The sequence below is a fragment of the Schistocerca cancellata genome, chromosome 2 (genome assembly GCF_023864275.1).
Source record: "Schistocerca cancellata isolate TAMUIC-IGC-003103 chromosome 2, iqSchCanc2.1, whole genome shotgun sequence".
NCBI classification, from domain to species: Eukaryota; Metazoa; Arthropoda; class Insecta; order Orthoptera; family Acrididae; genus Schistocerca; species Schistocerca cancellata.
Window position 1 is genome coordinate 955,043,334 of NC_064627.1, and position 17,975 is coordinate 955,061,308.

The 17,975-nt window shown below is 43.7% G+C and overlaps 47 non-coding genes across 47 annotated transcripts; 23 read left to right on the plus strand and 24 right to left on the minus strand.

The window, feature by feature from the left end:
• Positions 1–151: 151 nt before the first annotated feature.
• Trnaq-cug (transfer RNA glutamine (anticodon CUG)) lies at positions 152–223 on the minus strand. Its single transcript has one exon. It is a non-coding gene; the product is annotated as a tRNA-Gln (tRNA).
• A 247-nt stretch (positions 224–470) lies between these two features.
• Trnay-gua (transfer RNA tyrosine (anticodon GUA)) lies at positions 471–559 on the plus strand. Its single transcript is given in 2 exon segments — positions 471–507; positions 524–559. It is a non-coding gene; the product is annotated as a tRNA-Tyr (tRNA).
• Positions 560–917: 358 nt separating this feature from the next.
• Positions 918–989, minus strand: Trnaq-cug (transfer RNA glutamine (anticodon CUG)). The gene has a single exon. It is a non-coding gene; the product is annotated as a tRNA-Gln (tRNA).
• A 247-nt stretch (positions 990–1,236) lies between these two features.
• On the plus strand, positions 1,237–1,325 carry Trnay-gua (transfer RNA tyrosine (anticodon GUA)). Its single transcript is given in 2 exon segments — positions 1,237–1,273; positions 1,290–1,325. It is a non-coding gene; the product is annotated as a tRNA-Tyr (tRNA).
• A 358-nt stretch (positions 1,326–1,683) lies between these two features.
• Positions 1,684–1,755, minus strand: Trnaq-cug (transfer RNA glutamine (anticodon CUG)). The gene has a single exon. It is a non-coding gene; the product is annotated as a tRNA-Gln (tRNA).
• A 247-nt stretch (positions 1,756–2,002) lies between these two features.
• Trnay-gua (transfer RNA tyrosine (anticodon GUA)) lies at positions 2,003–2,091 on the plus strand. The gene is given in 2 exon segments: positions 2,003–2,039; positions 2,056–2,091. It is a non-coding gene; the product is annotated as a tRNA-Tyr (tRNA).
• Positions 2,092–2,449: 358 nt separating this feature from the next.
• On the minus strand, positions 2,450–2,521 carry Trnaq-cug (transfer RNA glutamine (anticodon CUG)). Its single transcript has one exon. It is a non-coding gene; the product is annotated as a tRNA-Gln (tRNA).
• Positions 2,522–2,768: 247 nt separating this feature from the next.
• On the plus strand, positions 2,769–2,857 carry Trnay-gua (transfer RNA tyrosine (anticodon GUA)). Its single transcript is given in 2 exon segments — positions 2,769–2,805; positions 2,822–2,857. It is a non-coding gene; the product is annotated as a tRNA-Tyr (tRNA).
• A 358-nt stretch (positions 2,858–3,215) lies between these two features.
• On the minus strand, positions 3,216–3,287 carry Trnaq-cug (transfer RNA glutamine (anticodon CUG)). The gene has a single exon. It is a non-coding gene; the product is annotated as a tRNA-Gln (tRNA).
• Positions 3,288–3,534: 247 nt separating this feature from the next.
• On the plus strand, positions 3,535–3,623 carry Trnay-gua (transfer RNA tyrosine (anticodon GUA)). Its single transcript is given in 2 exon segments — positions 3,535–3,571; positions 3,588–3,623. It is a non-coding gene; the product is annotated as a tRNA-Tyr (tRNA).
• A 358-nt stretch (positions 3,624–3,981) lies between these two features.
• Trnaq-cug (transfer RNA glutamine (anticodon CUG)) lies at positions 3,982–4,053 on the minus strand. Its single transcript has one exon. It is a non-coding gene; the product is annotated as a tRNA-Gln (tRNA).
• Positions 4,054–4,300: 247 nt separating this feature from the next.
• Trnay-gua (transfer RNA tyrosine (anticodon GUA)) lies at positions 4,301–4,389 on the plus strand. The gene is given in 2 exon segments: positions 4,301–4,337; positions 4,354–4,389. It is a non-coding gene; the product is annotated as a tRNA-Tyr (tRNA).
• A 358-nt stretch (positions 4,390–4,747) lies between these two features.
• On the minus strand, positions 4,748–4,819 carry Trnaq-cug (transfer RNA glutamine (anticodon CUG)). Its single transcript has one exon. It is a non-coding gene; the product is annotated as a tRNA-Gln (tRNA).
• A 247-nt stretch (positions 4,820–5,066) lies between these two features.
• On the plus strand, positions 5,067–5,155 carry Trnay-gua (transfer RNA tyrosine (anticodon GUA)). The gene is given in 2 exon segments: positions 5,067–5,103; positions 5,120–5,155. It is a non-coding gene; the product is annotated as a tRNA-Tyr (tRNA).
• Positions 5,156–5,513: 358 nt separating this feature from the next.
• Positions 5,514–5,585, minus strand: Trnaq-cug (transfer RNA glutamine (anticodon CUG)). Its single transcript has one exon. It is a non-coding gene; the product is annotated as a tRNA-Gln (tRNA).
• A 247-nt stretch (positions 5,586–5,832) lies between these two features.
• Positions 5,833–5,921, plus strand: Trnay-gua (transfer RNA tyrosine (anticodon GUA)). Its single transcript is given in 2 exon segments — positions 5,833–5,869; positions 5,886–5,921. It is a non-coding gene; the product is annotated as a tRNA-Tyr (tRNA).
• A 358-nt stretch (positions 5,922–6,279) lies between these two features.
• Positions 6,280–6,351, minus strand: Trnaq-cug (transfer RNA glutamine (anticodon CUG)). The gene has a single exon. It is a non-coding gene; the product is annotated as a tRNA-Gln (tRNA).
• Positions 6,352–6,598: 247 nt separating this feature from the next.
• On the plus strand, positions 6,599–6,687 carry Trnay-gua (transfer RNA tyrosine (anticodon GUA)). Its single transcript is given in 2 exon segments — positions 6,599–6,635; positions 6,652–6,687. It is a non-coding gene; the product is annotated as a tRNA-Tyr (tRNA).
• A 358-nt stretch (positions 6,688–7,045) lies between these two features.
• Trnaq-cug (transfer RNA glutamine (anticodon CUG)) lies at positions 7,046–7,117 on the minus strand. Its single transcript has one exon. It is a non-coding gene; the product is annotated as a tRNA-Gln (tRNA).
• Positions 7,118–7,364: 247 nt separating this feature from the next.
• On the plus strand, positions 7,365–7,453 carry Trnay-gua (transfer RNA tyrosine (anticodon GUA)). Its single transcript is given in 2 exon segments — positions 7,365–7,401; positions 7,418–7,453. It is a non-coding gene; the product is annotated as a tRNA-Tyr (tRNA).
• Positions 7,454–7,811: 358 nt separating this feature from the next.
• On the minus strand, positions 7,812–7,883 carry Trnaq-cug (transfer RNA glutamine (anticodon CUG)). The gene has a single exon. It is a non-coding gene; the product is annotated as a tRNA-Gln (tRNA).
• Positions 7,884–8,130: 247 nt separating this feature from the next.
• Positions 8,131–8,219, plus strand: Trnay-gua (transfer RNA tyrosine (anticodon GUA)). The gene is given in 2 exon segments: positions 8,131–8,167; positions 8,184–8,219. It is a non-coding gene; the product is annotated as a tRNA-Tyr (tRNA).
• A 358-nt stretch (positions 8,220–8,577) lies between these two features.
• On the minus strand, positions 8,578–8,649 carry Trnaq-cug (transfer RNA glutamine (anticodon CUG)). The gene has a single exon. It is a non-coding gene; the product is annotated as a tRNA-Gln (tRNA).
• A 247-nt stretch (positions 8,650–8,896) lies between these two features.
• On the plus strand, positions 8,897–8,985 carry Trnay-gua (transfer RNA tyrosine (anticodon GUA)). Its single transcript is given in 2 exon segments — positions 8,897–8,933; positions 8,950–8,985. It is a non-coding gene; the product is annotated as a tRNA-Tyr (tRNA).
• Positions 8,986–9,343: 358 nt separating this feature from the next.
• Trnaq-cug (transfer RNA glutamine (anticodon CUG)) lies at positions 9,344–9,415 on the minus strand. Its single transcript has one exon. It is a non-coding gene; the product is annotated as a tRNA-Gln (tRNA).
• A 247-nt stretch (positions 9,416–9,662) lies between these two features.
• Positions 9,663–9,751, plus strand: Trnay-gua (transfer RNA tyrosine (anticodon GUA)). The gene is given in 2 exon segments: positions 9,663–9,699; positions 9,716–9,751. It is a non-coding gene; the product is annotated as a tRNA-Tyr (tRNA).
• A 358-nt stretch (positions 9,752–10,109) lies between these two features.
• Positions 10,110–10,181, minus strand: Trnaq-cug (transfer RNA glutamine (anticodon CUG)). Its single transcript has one exon. It is a non-coding gene; the product is annotated as a tRNA-Gln (tRNA).
• A 247-nt stretch (positions 10,182–10,428) lies between these two features.
• On the plus strand, positions 10,429–10,517 carry Trnay-gua (transfer RNA tyrosine (anticodon GUA)). Its single transcript is given in 2 exon segments — positions 10,429–10,465; positions 10,482–10,517. It is a non-coding gene; the product is annotated as a tRNA-Tyr (tRNA).
• A 358-nt stretch (positions 10,518–10,875) lies between these two features.
• On the minus strand, positions 10,876–10,947 carry Trnaq-cug (transfer RNA glutamine (anticodon CUG)). Its single transcript has one exon. It is a non-coding gene; the product is annotated as a tRNA-Gln (tRNA).
• A 247-nt stretch (positions 10,948–11,194) lies between these two features.
• Positions 11,195–11,283, plus strand: Trnay-gua (transfer RNA tyrosine (anticodon GUA)). The gene is given in 2 exon segments: positions 11,195–11,231; positions 11,248–11,283. It is a non-coding gene; the product is annotated as a tRNA-Tyr (tRNA).
• A 358-nt stretch (positions 11,284–11,641) lies between these two features.
• On the minus strand, positions 11,642–11,713 carry Trnaq-cug (transfer RNA glutamine (anticodon CUG)). Its single transcript has one exon. It is a non-coding gene; the product is annotated as a tRNA-Gln (tRNA).
• Positions 11,714–11,960: 247 nt separating this feature from the next.
• Positions 11,961–12,049, plus strand: Trnay-gua (transfer RNA tyrosine (anticodon GUA)). Its single transcript is given in 2 exon segments — positions 11,961–11,997; positions 12,014–12,049. It is a non-coding gene; the product is annotated as a tRNA-Tyr (tRNA).
• Positions 12,050–12,407: 358 nt separating this feature from the next.
• On the minus strand, positions 12,408–12,479 carry Trnaq-cug (transfer RNA glutamine (anticodon CUG)). Its single transcript has one exon. It is a non-coding gene; the product is annotated as a tRNA-Gln (tRNA).
• A 247-nt stretch (positions 12,480–12,726) lies between these two features.
• On the plus strand, positions 12,727–12,815 carry Trnay-gua (transfer RNA tyrosine (anticodon GUA)). The gene is given in 2 exon segments: positions 12,727–12,763; positions 12,780–12,815. It is a non-coding gene; the product is annotated as a tRNA-Tyr (tRNA).
• A 358-nt stretch (positions 12,816–13,173) lies between these two features.
• Trnaq-cug (transfer RNA glutamine (anticodon CUG)) lies at positions 13,174–13,245 on the minus strand. Its single transcript has one exon. It is a non-coding gene; the product is annotated as a tRNA-Gln (tRNA).
• Positions 13,246–13,492: 247 nt separating this feature from the next.
• On the plus strand, positions 13,493–13,581 carry Trnay-gua (transfer RNA tyrosine (anticodon GUA)). The gene is given in 2 exon segments: positions 13,493–13,529; positions 13,546–13,581. It is a non-coding gene; the product is annotated as a tRNA-Tyr (tRNA).
• Positions 13,582–13,939: 358 nt separating this feature from the next.
• Positions 13,940–14,011, minus strand: Trnaq-cug (transfer RNA glutamine (anticodon CUG)). The gene has a single exon. It is a non-coding gene; the product is annotated as a tRNA-Gln (tRNA).
• A 247-nt stretch (positions 14,012–14,258) lies between these two features.
• Trnay-gua (transfer RNA tyrosine (anticodon GUA)) lies at positions 14,259–14,347 on the plus strand. Its single transcript is given in 2 exon segments — positions 14,259–14,295; positions 14,312–14,347. It is a non-coding gene; the product is annotated as a tRNA-Tyr (tRNA).
• Positions 14,348–14,705: 358 nt separating this feature from the next.
• On the minus strand, positions 14,706–14,777 carry Trnaq-cug (transfer RNA glutamine (anticodon CUG)). Its single transcript has one exon. It is a non-coding gene; the product is annotated as a tRNA-Gln (tRNA).
• Positions 14,778–15,024: 247 nt separating this feature from the next.
• On the plus strand, positions 15,025–15,113 carry Trnay-gua (transfer RNA tyrosine (anticodon GUA)). The gene is given in 2 exon segments: positions 15,025–15,061; positions 15,078–15,113. It is a non-coding gene; the product is annotated as a tRNA-Tyr (tRNA).
• A 358-nt stretch (positions 15,114–15,471) lies between these two features.
• Positions 15,472–15,543, minus strand: Trnaq-cug (transfer RNA glutamine (anticodon CUG)). The gene has a single exon. It is a non-coding gene; the product is annotated as a tRNA-Gln (tRNA).
• A 247-nt stretch (positions 15,544–15,790) lies between these two features.
• Positions 15,791–15,879, plus strand: Trnay-gua (transfer RNA tyrosine (anticodon GUA)). The gene is given in 2 exon segments: positions 15,791–15,827; positions 15,844–15,879. It is a non-coding gene; the product is annotated as a tRNA-Tyr (tRNA).
• A 358-nt stretch (positions 15,880–16,237) lies between these two features.
• On the minus strand, positions 16,238–16,309 carry Trnaq-cug (transfer RNA glutamine (anticodon CUG)). Its single transcript has one exon. It is a non-coding gene; the product is annotated as a tRNA-Gln (tRNA).
• A 247-nt stretch (positions 16,310–16,556) lies between these two features.
• Positions 16,557–16,645, plus strand: Trnay-gua (transfer RNA tyrosine (anticodon GUA)). Its single transcript is given in 2 exon segments — positions 16,557–16,593; positions 16,610–16,645. It is a non-coding gene; the product is annotated as a tRNA-Tyr (tRNA).
• Positions 16,646–17,003: 358 nt separating this feature from the next.
• Positions 17,004–17,075, minus strand: Trnaq-cug (transfer RNA glutamine (anticodon CUG)). Its single transcript has one exon. It is a non-coding gene; the product is annotated as a tRNA-Gln (tRNA).
• A 247-nt stretch (positions 17,076–17,322) lies between these two features.
• On the plus strand, positions 17,323–17,411 carry Trnay-gua (transfer RNA tyrosine (anticodon GUA)). Its single transcript is given in 2 exon segments — positions 17,323–17,359; positions 17,376–17,411. It is a non-coding gene; the product is annotated as a tRNA-Tyr (tRNA).
• A 358-nt stretch (positions 17,412–17,769) lies between these two features.
• On the minus strand, positions 17,770–17,841 carry Trnaq-cug (transfer RNA glutamine (anticodon CUG)). Its single transcript has one exon. It is a non-coding gene; the product is annotated as a tRNA-Gln (tRNA).
• Between the last annotated feature and the right edge of the window lie 134 nt (positions 17,842–17,975).

A 17,975-nucleotide genomic window follows, 5' to 3' on the forward strand; every position in this document is an offset into this window, starting at 1 on the left:
AATGTGCTATATAGGTCACATAGTCGCACCAATATTCAGCCGTTTCATAGACGTCTCGTTATTTACACAAACGTAGGAACTAAATCCCTGAGCCTATCGCTGCTACTTCTTCGGCGAGAAATGCTTATTACAGAAAATTTAGACTAAACGAAGGTTCCACCGAGATTCGAACTCGGATCGCTGGATTCAGAGTCCAGAGTGCTAACCGTTACACCATGGAACCAGACAGAAGCATGGGACTCGTAAATACACTTAGCAGTGCTCTGACATGCTTCAGACACTTCCTACTTGCATTTTTTAACCTAATTGATACGATCGGGCATTATAAAACTTAATCTGGGCAATGTTTGCAGTTGCAGCCGATGGCTGCATTTCTGTGCGTCTATATGGCCGCGCTGAGTAGCTGTGTGTGGAAACGAAAGACAGGGACGGAGCTAAAGCAATCAGTACGAATAAGAAAGTAAGCAGAGCCTCTGGTAGCTCAGTTGGTAGAGCGGTGGACTGTAGTGGAGGATTGACAGTTATCCATAGGTCGCTGGTTCAAATCCGGCCCAGAGGACTGTTTTTCTAATCTCACGAGCAAAGAGGCTCCAGAGCATGCCCACTCGGTCAGAACCTCCCTATGTTTTAAACCTATTTTAAAGGAAATTCATTTGCTCAGCTTGTAATAGCTAGTTGATAATCATGGGATTCTTAGCCTCCGTAGGATAATGATAATTCTTCGAATTATCTTAAAATTGCTTGCTCTTACAGGCATTACTCGTTTAATGTGCTATATAGGTCACATAGTCGCACCAATATTCAGCCGTTTCATAGACGTCTCGTTATTTACACAAACGTAGGAACTAAATCCCTGAGCCTATCGCTGCTACTTCTTCGGCGAGAAATGCTTATTACAGAAAATTTAGACTAAACGAAGGTTCCACCGAGATTCGAACTCGGATCGCTGGATTCAGAGTCCAGAGTGCTAACCGTTACACCATGGAACCAGACAGAAGCATGGGACTCGTAAATACACTTAGCAGTGCTCTGACATGCTTCAGACACTTCCTACTTGCATTTTTTAACCTAATTGATACGATCGGGCATTATAAAACTTAATCTGGGCAATGTTTGCAGTTGCAGCCGATGGCTGCATTTCTGTGCGTCTATATGGCCGCGCTGAGTAGCTGTGTGTGGAAACGAAAGACAGGGACGGAGCTAAAGCAATCAGTACGAATAAGAAAGTAAGCAGAGCCTCTGGTAGCTCAGTTGGTAGAGCGGTGGACTGTAGTGGAGGATTCACAGTTATCCATAGGTCGCTGGTTCAAATCCGGCCCAGAGGACTGTTTTTCTAATCTCACGAGCAAAGAGGCTCCAGAGCATGCCCACTCGGTCAGAACCTCCCTATGTTTTAAACCTATTTTAAAGGAAATTCATTTGCTCAGCTTGTAATAGCTAGTTGATAATCATGGGATTCTTAGCCTCCGTAGGATAATGATAATTCTTCGAATTATCTTAAAATTGCTTGCTCTTACAGGCATTACTCGTTTAATGTGCTATATAGGTCACATAGTCGCACCAATATTCAGCCGTTTCATAGACGTCTCGTTATTTACACAAACGTAGGAACTAAATCCCTGAGCCTATCGCTGCTACTTCTTCGGCGAGAAATGCTTATTACAGAAAATTTAGACTAAACGAAGGTTCCACCGAGATTCGAACTCGGATCGCTGGATTCAGAGTCCAGAGTGCTAACCGTTACACCATGGAACCAGACAGAAGCATGGGACTCGTAAATACACTTAGCAGTGCTCTGACATGCTTCAGACACTTCCTACTTGCATTTTTTAACCTAATTGATACGATCGGGCATTATAAAACTTAATCTGGGCAATGTTTGCAGTTGCAGCCGATGGCTGCATTTCTGTGCGTCTATATGGCCGCGCTGAGTAGCTGTGTGTGGAAACGAAAGACAGGGACGGAGCTAAAGCAATCAGTACGAATAAGAAAGTAAGCAGAGCCTCTGGTAGCTCAGTTGGTAGAGCGGTGGACTGTAGTGGAGGATTCACAGTTATCCATAGGTCGCTGGTTCAAATCCGGCCCAGAGGACTGTTTTTCTAATCTCACGAGCAAAGAGGCTCCAGAGCATGCCCACTCGGTCAGAACCTCCCTATGTTTTAAACCTATTTTAAAGGAAATTCATTTGCTCAGCTTGTAATAGCTAGTTGATAATCATGGGATTCTTAGCCTCCGTAGGATAATGATAATTCTTCGAATTATCTTAAAATTGCTTGCTCTTACAGGCATTACTCGTTTAATGTGCTATATAGGTCACATAGTCGCACCAATATTCAGCCGTTTCATAGACGTCTCGTTATTTACACAAACGTAGGAACTAAATCCCTGAGCCTATCGCTGCTACTTCTTCGGCGAGAAATGCTTATTACAGAAAATTTAGACTAAACGAAGGTTCCACCGAGATTCGAACTCGGATCGCTGGATTCAGAGTCCAGAGTGCTAACCGTTACACCATGGAACCAGACAGAAGCATGGGACTCGTAAATACACTTAGCAGTGCTCTGACATGCTTCAGACACTTCCTACTTGCATTTTTTAACCTAATTGATACGATCGGGCATTATAAAACTTAATCTGGGCAATGTTTGCAGTTGCAGCCGATGGCTGCATTTCTGTGCGTCTATATGGCCGCGCTGAGTAGCTGTGTGTGGAAACGAAAGACAGGGACGGAGCTAAAGCAATCAGTACGAATAAGAAAGTAAGCAGAGCCTCTGGTAGCTCAGTTGGTAGAGCGGTGGACTGTAGTGGAGGATTCACAGTTATCCATAGGTCGCTGGTTCAAATCCGGCCCAGAGGACTGTTTTTCTAATCTCACGAGCAAAGAGGCTCCAGAGCATGCCCACTCGGTCAGAACCTCCCTATGTTTTAAACCTATTTTAAAGGAAATTCATTTGCTCAGCTTGTAATAGCTAGTTGATAATCATGGGATTCTTAGCCTCCGTAGGATAATGATAATTCTTCGAATTATCTTAAAATTGCTTGCTCTTACAGGCATTACTCGTTTAATGTGCTATATAGGTCACATAGTCGCACCAATATTCAGCCGTTTCATAGACGTCTCGTTATTTACACAAACGTAGGAACTAAATCCCTGAGCCTATCGCTGCTACTTCTTCGGCGAGAAATGCTTATTACAGAAAATTTAGACTAAACGAAGGTTCCACCGAGATTCGAACTCGGATCGCTGGATTCAGAGTCCAGAGTGCTAACCGTTACACCATGGAACCAGACAGAAGCATGGGACTCGTAAATACACTTAGCAGTGCTCTGACATGCTTCAGACACTTCCTACTTGCATTTTTTAACCTAATTGATACGATCGGGCATTATAAAACTTAATCTGGGCAATGTTTGCAGTTGCAGCCGATGGCTGCATTTCTGTGCGTCTATATGGCCGCGCTGAGTAGCTGTGTGTGGAAACGAAAGACAGGGACGGAGCTAAAGCAATCAGTACGAATAAGAAAGTAAGCAGAGCCTCTGGTAGCTCAGTTGGTAGAGCGGTGGACTGTAGTGGAGGATTCACAGTTATCCATAGGTCGCTGGTTCAAATCCGGCCCAGAGGACTGTTTTTCTAATCTCACGAGCAAAGAGGCTCCAGAGCATGCCCACTCGGTCAGAACCTCCCTATGTTTTAAACCTATTTTAAAGGAAATTCATTTGCTCAGCTTGTAATAGCTAGTTGATAATCATGGGATTCTTAGCCTCCGTAGGATAATGATAATTCTTCGAATTATCTTAAAATTGCTTGCTCTTACAGGCATTACTCGTTTAATGTGCTATATAGGTCACATAGTCGCACCAATATTCAGCCGTTTCATAGACGTCTCGTTATTTACACAAACGTAGGAACTAAATCCCTGAGCCTATCGCTGCTACTTCTTCGGCGAGAAATGCTTATTACAGAAAATTTAGACTAAACGAAGGTTCCACCGAGATTCGAACTCGGATCGCTGGATTCAGAGTCCAGAGTGCTAACCGTTACACCATGGAACCAGACAGAAGCATGGGACTCGTAAATACACTTAGCAGTGCTCTGACATGCTTCAGACACTTCCTACTTGCATTTTTTAACCTAATTGATACGATCGGGCATTATAAAACTTAATCTGGGCAATGTTTGCAGTTGCAGCCGATGGCTGCATTTCTGTGCGTCTATATGGCCGCGCTGAGTAGCTGTGTGTGGAAACGAAAGACAGGGACGGAGCTAAAGCAATCAGTACGAATAAGAAAGTAAGCAGAGCCTCTGGTAGCTCAGTTGGTAGAGCGGTGGACTGTAGTGGAGGATTCACAGTTATCCATAGGTCGCTGGTTCAAATCCGGCCCAGAGGACTGTTTTTCTAATCTCACGAGCAAAGAGGCTCCAGAGCATGCCCACTCGGTCAGAACCTCCCTATGTTTTAAACCTATTTTAAAGGAAATTCATTTGCTCAGCTTGTAATAGCTAGTTGATAATCATGGGATTCTTAGCCTCCGTAGGATAATGATAATTCTTCGAATTATCTTAAAATTGCTTGCTCTTACAGGCATTACTCGTTTAATGTGCTATATAGGTCACATAGTCGCACCAATATTCAGCCGTTTCATAGACGTCTCGTTATTTACACAAACGTAGGAACTAAATCCCTGAGCCTATCGCTGCTACTTCTTCGGCGAGAAATGCTTATTACAGAAAATTTAGACTAAACGAAGGTTCCACCGAGATTCGAACTCGGATCGCTGGATTCAGAGTCCAGAGTGCTAACCGTTACACCATGGAACCAGACAGAAGCATGGGACTCGTAAATACACTTAGCAGTGCTCTGACATGCTTCAGACACTTCCTACTTGCATTTTTTAACCTAATTGATACGATCGGGCATTATAAAACTTAATCTGGGCAATGTTTGCAGTTGCAGCCGATGGCTGCATTTCTGTGCGTCTATATGGCCGCGCTGAGTAGCTGTGTGTGGAAACGAAAGACAGGGACGGAGCTAAAGCAATCAGTACGAATAAGAAAGTAAGCAGAGCCTCTGGTAGCTCAGTTGGTAGAGCGGTGGACTGTAGTGGAGGATTCACAGTTATCCATAGGTCGCTGGTTCAAATCCGGCCCAGAGGACTGTTTTTCTAATCTCACGAGCAAAGAGGCTCCAGAGCATGCCCACTCGGTCAGAACCTCCCTATGTTTTAAACCTATTTTAAAGGAAATTCATTTGCTCAGCTTGTAATAGCTAGTTGATAATCATGGGATTCTTAGCCTCCGTAGGATAATGATAATTCTTCGAATTATCTTAAAATTGCTTGCTCTTACAGGCATTACTCGTTTAATGTGCTATATAGGTCACATAGTCGCACCAATATTCAGCCGTTTCATAGACGTCTCGTTATTTACACAAACGTAGGAACTAAATCCCTGAGCCTATCGCTGCTACTTCTTCGGCGAGAAATGCTTATTACAGAAAATTTAGACTAAACGAAGGTTCCACCGAGATTCGAACTCGGATCGCTGGATTCAGAGTCCAGAGTGCTAACCGTTACACCATGGAACCAGACAGAAGCATGGGACTCGTAAATACACTTAGCAGTGCTCTGACATGCTTCAGACACTTCCTACTTGCATTTTTTAACCTAATTGATACGATCGGGCATTATAAAACTTAATCTGGGCAATGTTTGCAGTTGCAGCCGATGGCTGCATTTCTGTGCGTCTATATGGCCGCGCTGAGTAGCTGTGTGTGGAAACGAAAGACAGGGACGGAGCTAAAGCAATCAGTACGAATAAGAAAGTAAGCAGAGCCTCTGGTAGCTCAGTTGGTAGAGCGGTGGACTGTAGTGGAGGATTCACAGTTATCCATAGGTCGCTGGTTCAAATCCGGCCCAGAGGACTGTTTTTCTAATCTCACGAGCAAAGAGGCTCCAGAGCATGCCCACTCGGTCAGAACCTCCCTATGTTTTAAACCTATTTTAAAGGAAATTCATTTGCTCAGCTTGTAATAGCTAGTTGATAATCATGGGATTCTTAGCCTCCGTAGGATAATGATAATTCTTCGAATTATCTTAAAATTGCTTGCTCTTACAGGCATTACTCGTTTAATGTGCTATATAGGTCACATAGTCGCACCAATATTCAGCCGTTTCATAGACGTCTCGTTATTTACACAAACGTAGGAACTAAATCCCTGAGCCTATCGCTGCTACTTCTTCGGCGAGAAATGCTTATTACAGAAAATTTAGACTAAACGAAGGTTCCACCGAGATTCGAACTCGGATCGCTGGATTCAGAGTCCAGAGTGCTAACCGTTACACCATGGAACCAGACAGAAGCATGGGACTCGTAAATACACTTAGCAGTGCTCTGACATGCTTCAGACACTTCCTACTTGCATTTTTTAACCTAATTGATACGATCGGGCATTATAAAACTTAATCTGGGCAATGTTTGCAGTTGCAGCCGATGGCTGCATTTCTGTGCGTCTATATGGCCGCGCTGAGTAGCTGTGTGTGGAAACGAAAGACAGGGACGGAGCTAAAGCAATCAGTACGAATAAGAAAGTAAGCAGAGCCTCTGGTAGCTCAGTTGGTAGAGCGGTGGACTGTAGTGGAGGATTCACAGTTATCCATAGGTCGCTGGTTCAAATCCGGCCCAGAGGACTGTTTTTCTAATCTCACGAGCAAAGAGGCTCCAGAGCATGCCCACTCGGTCAGAACCTCCCTATGTTTTAAACCTATTTTAAAGGAAATTCATTTGCTCAGCTTGTAATAGCTAGTTGATAATCATGGGATTCTTAGCCTCCGTAGGATAATGATAATTCTTCGAATTATCTTAAAATTGCTTGCTCTTACAGGCATTACTCGTTTAATGTGCTATATAGGTCACATAGTCGCACCAATATTCAGCCGTTTCATAGACGTCTCGTTATTTACACAAACGTAGGAACTAAATCCCTGAGCCTATCGCTGCTACTTCTTCGGCGAGAAATGCTTATTACAGAAAATTTAGACTAAACGAAGGTTCCACCGAGATTCGAACTCGGATCGCTGGATTCAGAGTCCAGAGTGCTAACCGTTACACCATGGAACCAGACAGAAGCATGGGACTCGTAAATACACTTAGCAGTGCTCTGACATGCTTCAGACACTTCCTACTTGCATTTTTTAACCTAATTGATACGATCGGGCATTATAAAACTTAATCTGGGCAATGTTTGCAGTTGCAGCCGATGGCTGCATTTCTGTGCGTCTATATGGCCGCGCTGAGTAGCTGTGTGTGGAAACGAAAGACAGGGACGGAGCTAAAGCAATCAGTACGAATAAGAAAGTAAGCAGAGCCTCTGGTAGCTCAGTTGGTAGAGCGGTGGACTGTAGTGGAGGATTCACAGTTATCCATAGGTCGCTGGTTCAAATCCGGCCCAGAGGACTGTTTTTCTAATCTCACGAGCAAAGAGGCTCCAGAGCATGCCCACTCGGTCAGAACCTCCCTATGTTTTAAACCTATTTTAAAGGAAATTCATTTGCTCAGCTTGTAATAGCTAGTTGATAATCATGGGATTCTTAGCCTCCGTAGGATAATGATAATTCTTCGAATTATCTTAAAATTGCTTGCTCTTACAGGCATTACTCGTTTAATGTGCTATATAGGTCACATAGTCGCACCAATATTCAGCCGTTTCATAGACGTCTCGTTATTTACACAAACGTAGGAACTAAATCCCTGAGCCTATCGCTGCTACTTCTTCGGCGAGAAATGCTTATTACAGAAAATTTAGACTAAACGAAGGTTCCACCGAGATTCGAACTCGGATCGCTGGATTCAGAGTCCAGAGTGCTAACCGTTACACCATGGAACCAGACAGAAGCATGGGACTCGTAAATACACTTAGCAGTGCTCTGACATGCTTCAGACACTTCCTACTTGCATTTTTTAACCTAATTGATACGATCGGGCATTATAAAACTTAATCTGGGCAATGTTTGCAGTTGCAGCCGATGGCTGCATTTCTGTGCGTCTATATGGCCGCGCTGAGTAGCTGTGTGTGGAAACGAAAGACAGGGACGGAGCTAAAGCAATCAGTACGAATAAGAAAGTAAGCAGAGCCTCTGGTAGCTCAGTTGGTAGAGCGGTGGACTGTAGTGGAGGATTCACAGTTATCCATAGGTCGCTGGTTCAAATCCGGCCCAGAGGACTGTTTTTCTAATCTCACGAGCAAAGAGGCTCCAGAGCATGCCCACTCGGTCAGAACCTCCCTATGTTTTAAACCTATTTTAAAGGAAATTCATTTGCTCAGCTTGTAATAGCTAGTTGATAATCATGGGATTCTTAGCCTCCGTAGGATAATGATAATTCTTCGAATTATCTTAAAATTGCTTGCTCTTACAGGCATTACTCGTTTAATGTGCTATATAGGTCACATAGTCGCACCAATATTCAGCCGTTTCATAGACGTCTCGTTATTTACACAAACGTAGGAACTAAATCCCTGAGCCTATCGCTGCTACTTCTTCGGCGAGAAATGCTTATTACAGAAAATTTAGACTAAACGAAGGTTCCACCGAGATTCGAACTCGGATCGCTGGATTCAGAGTCCAGAGTGCTAACCGTTACACCATGGAACCAGACAGAAGCATGGGACTCGTAAATACACTTAGCAGTGCTCTGACATGCTTCAGACACTTCCTACTTGCATTTTTTAACCTAATTGATACGATCGGGCATTATAAAACTTAATCTGGGCAATGTTTGCAGTTGCAGCCGATGGCTGCATTTCTGTGCGTCTATATGGCCGCGCTGAGTAGCTGTGTGTGGAAACGAAAGACAGGGACGGAGCTAAAGCAATCAGTACGAATAAGAAAGTAAGCAGAGCCTCTGGTAGCTCAGTTGGTAGAGCGGTGGACTGTAGTGGAGGATTCACAGTTATCCATAGGTCGCTGGTTCAAATCCGGCCCAGAGGACTGTTTTTCTAATCTCACGAGCAAAGAGGCTCCAGAGCATGCCCACTCGGTCAGAACCTCCCTATGTTTTAAACCTATTTTAAAGGAAATTCATTTGCTCAGCTTGTAATAGCTAGTTGATAATCATGGGATTCTTAGCCTCCGTAGGATAATGATAATTCTTCGAATTATCTTAAAATTGCTTGCTCTTACAGGCATTACTCGTTTAATGTGCTATATAGGTCACATAGTCGCACCAATATTCAGCCGTTTCATAGACGTCTCGTTATTTACACAAACGTAGGAACTAAATCCCTGAGCCTATCGCTGCTACTTCTTCGGCGAGAAATGCTTATTACAGAAAATTTAGACTAAACGAAGGTTCCACCGAGATTCGAACTCGGATCGCTGGATTCAGAGTCCAGAGTGCTAACCGTTACACCATGGAACCAGACAGAAGCATGGGACTCGTAAATACACTTAGCAGTGCTCTGACATGCTTCAGACACTTCCTACTTGCATTTTTTAACCTAATTGATACGATCGGGCATTATAAAACTTAATCTGGGCAATGTTTGCAGTTGCAGCCGATGGCTGCATTTCTGTGCGTCTATATGGCCGCGCTGAGTAGCTGTGTGTGGAAACGAAAGACAGGGACGGAGCTAAAGCAATCAGTACGAATAAGAAAGTAAGCAGAGCCTCTGGTAGCTCAGTTGGTAGAGCGGTGGACTGTAGTGGAGGATTCACAGTTATCCATAGGTCGCTGGTTCAAATCCGGCCCAGAGGACTGTTTTTCTAATCTCACGAGCAAAGAGGCTCCAGAGCATGCCCACTCGGTCAGAACCTCCCTATGTTTTAAACCTATTTTAAAGGAAATTCATTTGCTCAGCTTGTAATAGCTAGTTGATAATCATGGGATTCTTAGCCTCCGTAGGATAATGATAATTCTTCGAATTATCTTAAAATTGCTTGCTCTTACAGGCATTACTCGTTTAATGTGCTATATAGGTCACATAGTCGCACCAATATTCAGCCGTTTCATAGACGTCTCGTTATTTACACAAACGTAGGAACTAAATCCCTGAGCCTATCGCTGCTACTTCTTCGGCGAGAAATGCTTATTACAGAAAATTTAGACTAAACGAAGGTTCCACCGAGATTCGAACTCGGATCGCTGGATTCAGAGTCCAGAGTGCTAACCGTTACACCATGGAACCAGACAGAAGCATGGGACTCGTAAATACACTTAGCAGTGCTCTGACATGCTTCAGACACTTCCTACTTGCATTTTTTAACCTAATTGATACGATCGGGCATTATAAAACTTAATCTGGGCAATGTTTGCAGTTGCAGCCGATGGCTGCATTTCTGTGCGTCTATATGGCCGCGCTGAGTAGCTGTGTGTGGAAACGAAAGACAGGGACGGAGCTAAAGCAATCAGTACGAATAAGAAAGTAAGCAGAGCCTCTGGTAGCTCAGTTGGTAGAGCGGTGGACTGTAGTGGAGGATTCACAGTTATCCATAGGTCGCTGGTTCAAATCCGGCCCAGAGGACTGTTTTTCTAATCTCACGAGCAAAGAGGCTCCAGAGCATGCCCACTCGGTCAGAACCTCCCTATGTTTTAAACCTATTTTAAAGGAAATTCATTTGCTCAGCTTGTAATAGCTAGTTGATAATCATGGGATTCTTAGCCTCCGTAGGATAATGATAATTCTTCGAATTATCTTAAAATTGCTTGCTCTTACAGGCATTACTCGTTTAATGTGCTATATAGGTCACATAGTCGCACCAATATTCAGCCGTTTCATAGACGTCTCGTTATTTACACAAACGTAGGAACTAAATCCCTGAGCCTATCGCTGCTACTTCTTCGGCGAGAAATGCTTATTACAGAAAATTTAGACTAAACGAAGGTTCCACCGAGATTCGAACTCGGATCGCTGGATTCAGAGTCCAGAGTGCTAACCGTTACACCATGGAACCAGACAGAAGCATGGGACTCGTAAATACACTTAGCAGTGCTCTGACATGCTTCAGACACTTCCTACTTGCATTTTTTAACCTAATTGATACGATCGGGCATTATAAAACTTAATCTGGGCAATGTTTGCAGTTGCAGCCGATGGCTGCATTTCTGTGCGTCTATATGGCCGCGCTGAGTAGCTGTGTGTGGAAACGAAAGACAGGGACGGAGCTAAAGCAATCAGTACGAATAAGAAAGTAAGCAGAGCCTCTGGTAGCTCAGTTGGTAGAGCGGTGGACTGTAGTGGAGGATTCACAGTTATCCATAGGTCGCTGGTTCAAATCCGGCCCAGAGGACTGTTTTTCTAATCTCACGAGCAAAGAGGCTCCAGAGCATGCCCACTCGGTCAGAACCTCCCTATGTTTTAAACCTATTTTAAAGGAAATTCATTTGCTCAGCTTGTAATAGCTAGTTGATAATCATGGGATTCTTAGCCTCCGTAGGATAATGATAATTCTTCGAATTATCTTAAAATTGCTTGCTCTTACAGGCATTACTCGTTTAATGTGCTATATAGGTCACATAGTCGCACCAATATTCAGCCGTTTCATAGACGTCTCGTTATTTACACAAACGTAGGAACTAAATCCCTGAGCCTATCGCTGCTACTTCTTCGGCGAGAAATGCTTATTACAGAAAATTTAGACTAAACGAAGGTTCCACCGAGATTCGAACTCGGATCGCTGGATTCAGAGTCCAGAGTGCTAACCGTTACACCATGGAACCAGACAGAAGCATGGGACTCGTAAATACACTTAGCAGTGCTCTGACATGCTTCAGACACTTCCTACTTGCATTTTTTAACCTAATTGATACGATCGGGCATTATAAAACTTAATCTGGGCAATGTTTGCAGTTGCAGCCGATGGCTGCATTTCTGTGCGTCTATATGGCCGCGCTGAGTAGCTGTGTGTGGAAACGAAAGACAGGGACGGAGCTAAAGCAATCAGTACGAATAAGAAAGTAAGCAGAGCCTCTGGTAGCTCAGTTGGTAGAGCGGTGGACTGTAGTGGAGGATTCACAGTTATCCATAGGTCGCTGGTTCAAATCCGGCCCAGAGGACTGTTTTTCTAATCTCACGAGCAAAGAGGCTCCAGAGCATGCCCACTCGGTCAGAACCTCCCTATGTTTTAAACCTATTTTAAAGGAAATTCATTTGCTCAGCTTGTAATAGCTAGTTGATAATCATGGGATTCTTAGCCTCCGTAGGATAATGATAATTCTTCGAATTATCTTAAAATTGCTTGCTCTTACAGGCATTACTCGTTTAATGTGCTATATAGGTCACATAGTCGCACCAATATTCAGCCGTTTCATAGACGTCTCGTTATTTACACAAACGTAGGAACTAAATCCCTGAGCCTATCGCTGCTACTTCTTCGGCGAGAAATGCTTATTACAGAAAATTTAGACTAAACGAAGGTTCCACCGAGATTCGAACTCGGATCGCTGGATTCAGAGTCCAGAGTGCTAACCGTTACACCATGGAACCAGACAGAAGCATGGGACTCGTAAATACACTTAGCAGTGCTCTGACATGCTTCAGACACTTCCTACTTGCATTTTTTAACCTAATTGATACGATCGGGCATTATAAAACTTAATCTGGGCAATGTTTGCAGTTGCAGCCGATGGCTGCATTTCTGTGCGTCTATATGGCCGCGCTGAGTAGCTGTGTGTGGAAACGAAAGACAGGGACGGAGCTAAAGCAATCAGTACGAATAAGAAAGTAAGCAGAGCCTCTGGTAGCTCAGTTGGTAGAGCGGTGGACTGTAGTGGAGGATTCACAGTTATCCATAGGTCGCTGGTTCAAATCCGGCCCAGAGGACTGTTTTTCTAATCTCACGAGCAAAGAGGCTCCAGAGCATGCCCACTCGGTCAGAACCTCCCTATGTTTTAAACCTATTTTAAAGGAAATTCATTTGCTCAGCTTGTAATAGCTAGTTGATAATCATGGGATTCTTAGCCTCCGTAGGATAATGATAATTCTTCGAATTATCTTAAAATTGCTTGCTCTTACAGGCATTACTCGTTTAATGTGCTATATAGGTCACATAGTCGCACCAATATTCAGCCGTTTCATAGACGTCTCGTTATTTACACAAACGTAGGAACTAAATCCCTGAGCCTATCGCTGCTACTTCTTCGGCGAGAAATGCTTATTACAGAAAATTTAGACTAAACGAAGGTTCCACCGAGATTCGATCTCGGATCGCTGGATTCAGAGTCCAGAGTGCTAACCGTTACACCATGGAACCAGACAGAAGCATGGGACTCGTAAATACACTTAGCAGTGCTCTGACATGCTTCAGACACTTCCTACTTGCATTTTTTAACCTAATTGATACGATCGGGCATTATAAAACTTAATCTGGGCAATGTTTGCAGTTGCAGCCGATGGCTGCATTTCTGTGCGTCTATATGGCCGCGCTGAGTAGCTGTGTGTGGAAACGAAAGACAGGGACGGAGCTAAAGCAATCAGTACGAATAAGAAAGTAAGCAGAGCCTCTGGTAGCTCAGTTGGTAGAGCGGTGGACTGTAGTGGAGGATTCACAGTTATCCATAGGTCGCTGGTTCAAATCCGGCCCAGAGGACTGTTTTTCTAATCTCACGAGCAAAGAGGCTCCAGAGCATGCCCACTCGGTCAGAACCTCCCTATGTTTTAAACCTATTTTAAAGGAAATTCATTTGCTCAGCTTGTAATAGCTAGTTGATAATCATGGGATTCTTAGCCTCCGTAGGATAATGATAATTCTTCGAATTATCTTAAAATTGCTTGCTCTTACAGGCATTACTCGTTTAATGTGCTATATAGGTCACATAGTCGCACCAATATTCAGCCGTTTCATAGACGTCTCGTTATTTACACAAACGTAGGAACTAAATCCCTGAGCCTATCGCTGCTACTTCTTCGGCGAGAAATGCTTATTACAGAAAATTTAGACTAAACGAAGGTTCCACCGAGATTCGAACTCGGATCGCTGGATTCAGAGTCCAGAGTGCTAACCGTTACACCATGGAACCAGACAGAAGCATGGGACTCGTAAATACACTTAGCAGTGCTCTGACATGCTTCAGACACTTCCTACTTGCATTTTTTAACCTAATTGATACGATCGGGCATTATAAAACTTAATCTGGGCAATGTTTGCAGTTGCAGCCGATGGCTGCATTTCTGTGCGTCTATATGGCCGCGCTGAGTAGCTGTGTGTGGAAACGAAAGACAGGGACGGAGCTAAAGCAATCAGTACGAATAAGAAAGTAAGCAGAGCCTCTGGTAGCTCAGTTGGTAGAGCGGTGGACTGTAGTGGAGGATTGACAGTTATCCATAGGTCGCTGGTTCAAATCCGGCCCAGAGGACTGTTTTTCTAATCTCACGAGCAAAGAGGCTCCAGAGCATGCCCACTCGGTCAGAACCTCCCTATGTTTTAAACCTATTTTAAAGGAAATTCATTTGCTCAGCTTGTAATAGCTAGTTGATAATCATGGGATTCTTAGCCTCCGTAGGATAATGATAATTCTTCGAATTATCTTAAAATTGCTTGCTCTTACAGGCATTACTCGTTTAATGTGCTATATAGGTCACATAGTCGCACCAATATTCAGCCGTTTCATAGACGTCTCGTTATTTACACAAACGTAGGAACTAAATCCCTGAGCCTATCGCTGCTACTTCTTCGGCGAGAAATGCTTATTACAGAAAATTTAGACTAAACGAAGGTTCCACCGAGATTCGAACTCGGATCGCTGGATTCAGAGTCCAGAGTGCTAACCGTTACACCATGGAACCAGACAGAAGCATGGGACTCGTAAATACACTTAGCAGTGCTCTGACATGCTTCAGACACTTCCTACTTGCATTTTTTAACCTAATTGATACGATCGGGCATTATAAAACTTAATCTGGGCAATGTTTGCAGTTGCAGCCGATGGCTGCATTTCTGTGCGTCTATATGGCCGCGCTGAGTAGCTGTGTGTGGAAACGAAAGACAGGGACGGAGCTAAAGCAATCAGTACGAATAAGAAAGTAAGCAGAGCCTCTGGTAGCTCAGTTGGTAGAGCGGTGGACTGTAGTGGAGGATTCACAGTTATCCATAGGTCGCTGGTTCAAATCCGGCCCAGAGGACTGTTCTTCTAATCTCACGAGCAAAGAGGCTCCAGAGCATGCCCACTCGGTCAGAACCTCCCTATGTTTTAAACCTATTTTAAAGGAAATTCATTTGCTCAGCTTGTAATAGCTAGTTGATAATCATGGGATTCTTAGCCTCCGTAGGATAATGATAATTCTTCGAATTATCTTAAAATTGCTTGCTCTTACAGGCATTACTCGTTTAATGTGCTATATAGGTCACATAGTCGCACCAATATTCAGCCGTTTCATAGACGTCTCGTTATTTACACAAACGTAGGAACTAAATCCCTGAGCCTATCGCTGCTACTTCTTCGGCGAGAAATGCTTATTACAGAAAATTTAGACTAAACGAAGGTTCCACCGAGATTCGAACTCGGATCGCTGGATTCAGAGTCCAGAGTGCTAACCGTTACACCATGGAACCAGACAGAAGCATGGGACTCGTAAATACACTTAGCAGTGCTCTGACATGCTTCAGACACTTCCTACTTGCATTTTTTAACCTAATTGATACGATCGGGCATTATAAAACTTAATCTGGGCAATGTTTGCAGTTGCAGCCGATGGCTGCATTTCTGTGCGTCTATATGGCCGCGCTGAGTAGCTGTGTGTGGAAACGAAAGACAGGGACGGAGCTAAAGCAATCAGTACGAATAAGAAAGTAAGCAGAGCCTCTGGTAGCTCAGTTGGTAGAGCGGTGGACTGTAGTGGAGGATTCACAGTTATCCATAGGTCGCTGGTTCAAATCCGGCCCAGAGGACTGTTTTTCTAATCTCACGAGCAAAGAGGCTCCAGAGCATGCCCACTCGGTCAGAACCTCCCTATGTTTTAAACCTATTTTAAAGGAAATTCATTTGCTCAGCTTGTAATAGCTAGTTGATAATCATGGGATTCTTAGCCTCCGTAGGATAATGATAATTCTTCGAATTATCTTAAAATTGCTTGCTCTTACAGGCATTACTCGTTTAATGTGCTATATAGGTCACATAGTCGCACCAATATTCAGCCGTTTCATAGACGTCTCGTTATTTACACAAACGTAGGAACTAAATCCCTGAGCCTATCGCTGCTACTTCTTCGGCGAGAAATGCTTATTACAGAAAATTTAGACTAAACGAAGGTTCCACCGAGATTCGAACTCGGATCGCTGGATTCAGAGTCCAGAGTGCTAACCGTTACACCATGGAACCAGACAGAAGCATGGGACTCGTAAATACACTTAGCAGTGCTCTGACATGCTTCAGACACTTCCTACTTGCATTTTTTAACCTAATTGATACGATCGGGCATTATAAAACTTAATCTGGGCAATGTTTGCAGTTGCAGCCGATGGCTGCATTTCTGTGCGTCTATATGGCCGCGCTGAGTAGCTGTGTGTGGAAACGAAAGACAGGGACGGAGCTAAAGCAATCAGTACGAATAAGAAAGTAAGCAGAGCCTCTGGTAGCTCAGTTGGTAGAGCGGTGGACTGTAGTGGAGGATTGACAGTTATCCATAGGTCGCTGGTTCAAATCCGGCCCAGAGGACTGTTTTTCTAATCTCACGAGCAAAGAGGCTCCAGAGCATGCCCACTCGGTCAGAACCTCCCTATGTTTTAAACCTATTTTAAAGGAAATTCATTTGCTCAGCTTGTAATAGCTAGTTGATAATCATGGGATTCTTAGCCTCCGTAGGATAATGATAATTCTTCGAATTATCTTAAAATTGCTTGCTCTTACAGGCATTACTCGTTTAATGTGCTATATAGGTCACATAGTCGCACCAATATTCAGCCGTTTCATAGACGTCTCGTTATTTACACAAACGTAGGAACTAAATCCCTGAGCCTATCGCTGCTACTTCTTCGGCGAGAAATGCTTATTACAGAAAATTTAGACTAAACGAAGGTTCCACCGAGATTCGAACTCGGATCGCTGGATTCAGAGTCCAGAGTGCTAACCGTTACACCATGGAACCAGACAGAAGCATGGGACTCGTAAATACACTTAGCAGTGCTCTGACATGCTTCAGACACTTCCTACTTGCATTTTTTAACCTAATTGATACGATCGGGCATTATAAAACTTAATCTGGGCAATGTTTGCAGTTGCAGCCGATGGCTGCATTTCTGTGCGTCTATATGGCCGCGCTGAGTAGCTGTGTGTGGAAACGAAAGACAGGGACGGAGCTAAAGCAATCAGTACGAATAAGAAAGTAAGCAGAGCCTCTGGTAGCTCAGTTGGTAGAGCGGTGGACTGTAGTGGAGGATTGACAGTTATCCATAGGTCGCTGGTTCAAATCCGGCCCAGAGGACTGTTTTTCTAATCTCACGAGCAAAGAGGCTCCAGAGCATGCCCACTCGGTCAGAACCTCCCTATGTTTTAAACCTATTTTAAAGGAAATTCATTTGCTCAGCTTGTAATAGCTAGTTGATAATCATGGGATTCTTAGCCTCCGTAGGATAATGATAATTCTTCGAATTATCTTAAAATTGCTTGCTCTTACAGGCATTACTCGTTTAATGTGCTATATAGGTCACATAGTCGCACCAATATTCAGCCGTTTCATAGACGTCTCGTTATTTACACAAACGTAGGAACTAAATCCCTGAGCCTATCGCTGCTACTTCTTCGGCGAGAAATGCTTATTACAGAAAATTTAGACTAAACGAAGGTTCCACCGAGATTCGAACTCGGATCGCTGGATTCAGAGTCCAGAGTGCTAACCGTTACACCATGGAACCAGACAGAAGCATGGGACTCGTAAATACACTTAGCAGTGCTCTGACATGCTTCAGACACTTCCTACTTGCATTTTTTAACCTAATTGATACGATCGGGCATTATAAAACTTAATCTGGGCAATGTTTGCAGTTGC